Below are 5270 nucleotides of genomic sequence, written 5' to 3'. Positions count from 1 at the left end.
TCAAACTGAAGTCACCTCCCTTGGGCGCAAACTTGGGCAGTGTGTATGGAGGTCTTGCGCTGCCCAAATGACAAGACCCTCCCTTGCAGTCTCACTGATGAGGTCCAAAGGAAAGCAGAACAATAAGTTTGTCACCAGCTTGGCTGCAGGAGTTGCCAGAAGGAGGCATAAAAGACACCAGCCAGCCATCCTAGGGACTCCACTCTGGATTTGTCTGGGGTTTAGTTGAACCTTTTCTTCTCCTGATATATCCTGCAAGGCAGCAAAGGTTCAGGAGTTTTCTTTCTCCAAGATGGGCTACCTTCCCAGGTTGATTTGTATAGGCCCCTCAGCCAAATAAAAAATGCTTTTCAATACTATAAGGTGAGATCACCCATGTGATCTTTTCAGGACTCATGGCTCTTTCAGCTTTATTCTCAGTGACATAATCAGGTGTCCACATCCGATTGGCTACATAGTGTTGTAACATCATATCGTTCATTAGATGTTCCCTGATGGGCTTGGGATTACTCTATGAAGACCAGTCAGTTAGATGCAAATGCCTGGAAAGGTCCTAGAACAGATAATTCAACCGTCGGTCTGTGAACACTGAGAAGAGGATGCTGTGATTACTAAGACCCAGCATGTGTTTCTCAAAACAAATCATGCAGGACATTAGAGAGAGAGAGTGAGAGAGAGAGTTACAAGCTTGATGGATCAGGGGAAAGCTGTGTATGTAGTGTAACTTGATTTCATTAAAGCTTTTGACAAAGTCTCCTATGATAGGCTGGTAAAATGTGACCTAAACAAGGTAATTGTTAGCTGGTTGACTGACAGAACCCAAAGTGTCTCACTAGTGTTTCCTCATCTTGCTGGAAAAAAGTGATAACTGTACTGGGCCCACTGGTATAGATAAGAGACTTGGCTAAAGGTATTGAGGGGCTGCTCATCAAATTTGCAGATAACAACAAACTGGGAGGGGTACCAATGCCACAGAAGACAGAATTGGGATTCAACATGACCTTGACAGGTTGGAGAACTGGGCCCAAACTAACAAAATGAATTTCAAAAGGGGCAAATATAAGGTTTTACACTTAGGCAGGAGGAAACAGCTACAAAAATTTTAAGCTATAATTTGGATCCCAAATCAAATTGTGGCAATGACTGCTCCCCGCATAAAACGGGGGGCGACCTTTGCGTGGACGCACGCAGCCCTGGATCTGGAGCGGCTCCATCAGCATAGGCTTGGCTTCGCCTTCCCTCAGGTGGGATACCTGGAGGTCTCCGCCTACCCCAGTCAGCTGTCCAATCCCACCTGGGGGAAGTGTTGCCAAGGAGATCAGGCCAGGTGGGGGAGGGATTACCTGCCCACACAATAGGGGGAGGATCTTACCTGGGAATCCTCACTTGGCTCCAGAGCTTCTCCCACCCTACTCACCCTCAGTTAATGCATTATTTTGCAGGTTAACTTTTCTTCATAGGTTTTGCAGGTTAACTTTTCTTCACAGGTATGCGGGTGCTGCTACGTTAAGGTCGCTGTCAAAGGGCCAGAAAGGAATTTCCCTGCATTGGCAGGTTCCGCCTTTCCCGTAGCAAAACGTCACAACTTTGGCGGTATCAGACCTTGGGCGGAATCCTTTTGTCCATGTTCCTCTTTGCAGCGGCGATACCAGGGTTCCCCGTTAAAGGGGTTTCTGAAGGGAGGCTTTGACCGTACGCTGAAAGGTCATCATTGCTCTCCCCTGCGGCAGTGGCGTAACGGGGGCGGCTATCTCTGCTTGAACATATGTTCTCCAGAGCTGGCCCATCCCCCATACAAACACTGGATAACCCTGATGCTCCCTAGGTCCCTGGCTGGGGACTGGGGAGGGAGAAGGCCCAATGCCTGAGCCAAGGTCTACCCACATTTGAAATTTAATAAAGTTGTGGCCAATTTTATCCCACAGCACGTTGTCTTGAGTCGTTATTCCACATGTCGGGGGGACCGCTCGGGATCTGGGGACTCCGCCTGTCCACGCAAAACAATTTCTGCAAACGTTCAGTGGGGCCCTATAACTGCATCCATGACACTATCCTCTGCAGCTGTCCTTTCCCACTTTTGGGGATAATCTGGAGAGTTTTTGTTGCAGCGTTAGAGAATATATTTAAAAAATAAAATAAAAGGGGGATTCACAAAGTTGTAGGACATTGCTATCAGAAGGAGTGGGGTTCATAACTTTTTATTCTGTTTTATGCTTTTTAAAAAGGTCTAGTACACTAGCTTTCTGCAATGGAGGAGCACTCAACCTCTACAGAGTGATTTTAAAAGAAATATTTTAATGTTCACAGTGTGATATAGGTATAGGATAGGAGCTTTGTCACTGCAATTGTTACCAATACTGATATGCTATGTCAGAGACGCTCATGGCACTTAAGAGAATTCACACAATTGGAGTGGATATTGTGTTTTCCACTGAGCAAAATATTGTGACTTGAATGCTGCAAAGATTTCCCCCATAAATGAAGTTTTACCTTGAGGAAAGACATCTGGATCCTGTTCAACAATTGAATACCAGCTGTACAATTACAGTTGGGGAGGGGAGCAACCTCTGGAACAGCCTTCAAGTATCAAGTTGTTGTTTTTTCCTAACCACTTTCTGATTCTGAGGTTCCACATCTGGATTACAAACAACAACAAACACATGCAAACACATTAACTTGTGTCTTGAATAACTAGACGGCTTAAATTATTCACAAATGAAATGCAATTTCAAATGATCGTATGCAGTAGATACAAATTATGCCCTCCCCCTTAGAAAGTGCCCTTTAATAAGAACAAGAAAGAAAAACATAGTGAGGAGTTTTGAATAACTCTCGGCACATTCAAAACTAGCCACCTCATTCATTGCATTCTGGACTTGGGAACTTTCCCCCCAAAATGCACATGACCAGCACTATGAAACATGGGCCCAGATATAAGTTGTGGATTTACCTGTGAAAATATAAGCTTGCAGGAGACTGGGCTTTCTTCTGCCACAATAGCTATGAGTCACACCATTCACATAAAAAGAGCCCTGGTGGATCAGGATAGTCCATCAAATGAGGCATTCTGTTCTCACAATAGCAATTCTGATGCCATTCAGAAGGCCACAAACAGGAACTGAGTGCAACAAAGCATGTTCTCTTTCACAGAGAGCACGTGTTACGGTGTGGTCTGACAGGCCACCCCTCTGTTCCTGGGCTGGTTAGTATGGATGACCATATGCAGTGATTGGGTGGCTGGGTTACTGGGCAAATTTTGGTGTTGCCATTTAGGCGGACGGACCAAAGGTTATAAAATCAAGTCACGCAGCACTGACTGGGTTCTTTTGCTGCGTGCATCGGTTCTAGTGCTATTGCGTTGACCTTGCTATGCCTGTCATGGGGTCATCTGCTTTCGGGGCAGCGGCCTGGGAGGGATTTTGTACATTTGCTGATTGGCTGGTGCCATTTGGTTTTTGCCTACTGCGTAGGCAATACTGCCTATTTGCTTACAGTCACAACTTGTAAGGTTGCGGTTAGGCATTGGTTATAAAATTGGTTGGTGGAGGGGTAAGGATTGGTGGTGCCTGCACCTCCAATGCTGCTACGGAAAGGGAATTCTGTTAAAGGAATCCAGGGGCTTGCCATTCTTTCATCTGTACCCCTGAATGGGGCTTAGGGCCGCGCAGGCCCCCGGGAACATGCCGGGGGGAGGATGAGGGTCTGGTGCCCGGCTCCATGTTCTCCCCAATATTGTTTTCCTTTAGTGGCTTTCGCTGGAATCCGGAAGTCAGTTCTGTCCCTGGGCGTGAAGACAGATAGTCATAACCAATGCCTAAGCAACCACTCACCATTTATGTATTTTAATAAAGTTGTGGCCAAAATTATGCCAAAAACCTTAAACATAAATTATGTGTGAATTGTGAATTATTTAGGGGTCGCTTGGGGGACCTCAACACGCAACACTCTCTGCATTTGTGATTCCCTGCATTTGTGGTATTTAGAGACCTACTATCTCTGACAGTGAAGATACAACATAGCGATCATGGCCAGCAGCCACTGATGGATCTTATTTTCCCTACCGGCAAGTGATGATGGGAGTTGAAGTCCAGCCACATCTGAAGGGCACAACTTTGGGGACACCTGCCAATATATGTGGGAATTGTGTGAGAAGTATAATTGGGGGGGAAACCAAGGTCCTCTAATCACAGCATTCCAGATATTGCACACAGGGCTAATATGTTTGAATCAACATATGGAGGTTGGGCACATTCACTATCCCAACTTTCGCACACAAAATAGGGTTATAGTTGAACAGCATTCATTTGAATTTTGTACTCACTGGCCAATTCCCCTCAACAAAATTGCACCTCTTTTTATTAAATTTGTTTACCACCTTTCATCCGTAGATGTCAGGGTGGTTCACAACATAAAAATACAATATAATAGTTAATAAAAATAAGAAGAATAAATGCCAATATCAAACCGAACCAGATCAAACTAACAAACAATAGAAACATCTAAATGAAACTGAAATTATAAGGGGGAACTCTTTATTCTGTCTGCAGTCTCCTGTACCTTGTGATGTGATAATGCAAGCAATTAAAGACCCTTTTAGTAATTTTAATTATTTCATCAAAATAGACATCTACAAAGAGGGCAGAGTTTATTGACTGCAACATCACTCATGCAGAGGTCAATTCCGGATGCCGAAAATGGGGCATAATGGTCAGAAATGCTTCAAAGGAACTATTGAGACAATCAGAGAGCAACAGGGGCAAATGTAAAGGGACTTAATTGATGCTGTTCAAAAAATGGGAAACACCTGAGCAAATATACCTCGTAGATCAAATGAAACAAAAATCAGCCATGGCACGCCAGAGTGAATGGAAAGGGGGAACGCATTGTAAGAGATGGAGGATCTCTGCTTGCAACTTCTGCTGCATTATAGTAATAATAATAATAATAGTAATAATAATTTTTATTTATACCCCACCCTCCCCAGCCAAGGCTGGGCTCAGGGCAACTAACAAGCAATAATAAAAACAAGTTGAATGAATACAACTTAAAACCAAGATTAAAATACAACATTAAAATATTGAAACATTAAAATATTAAAATGTTAAAATGCAGCCTCATCACAGGAGGAGAAAGGAAAAAGTTACATATACTCTTAATAACTCAAATATCTCCTTAATCCTGGGAGCAAAGTCGAGGGCTTTACTTCTGAGTAAACATACTTAGAACTACGTTGTAGACTACAGTTCTATACCCACTTCTTTAGGAGTGAG

General features: G+C 43.8%; 1 long non-coding RNA gene across 1 annotated transcript; it reads right to left on the bottom strand.

Moving 5' to 3' along the window:
- Positions 1-403: 403 nt before the first annotated feature.
- Positions 404-3031, bottom strand: LOC309368377. Its single transcript, XR_014167751.1, has 3 exons — positions 2951-3031; positions 2491-2621; positions 404-553 (listed from the first exon to the last, which is right to left on the bottom strand). It is a non-coding gene; the product is annotated as an uncharacterized lncRNA (long non-coding RNA).
- Positions 3032-5270: the final 2239 nt, after the last annotated feature.

Source organism: Podarcis melisellensis (genome assembly GCF_964234715.1).
Source record: "Podarcis melisellensis genome assembly, chromosome: 4".
In the NCBI taxonomy this organism is placed as follows: domain Eukaryota; kingdom Metazoa; phylum Chordata; class Lepidosauria; order Squamata; family Lacertidae; genus Podarcis; species Podarcis melisellensis.
This window is presented reverse-complemented; position numbering and strand designations above follow the sequence as displayed.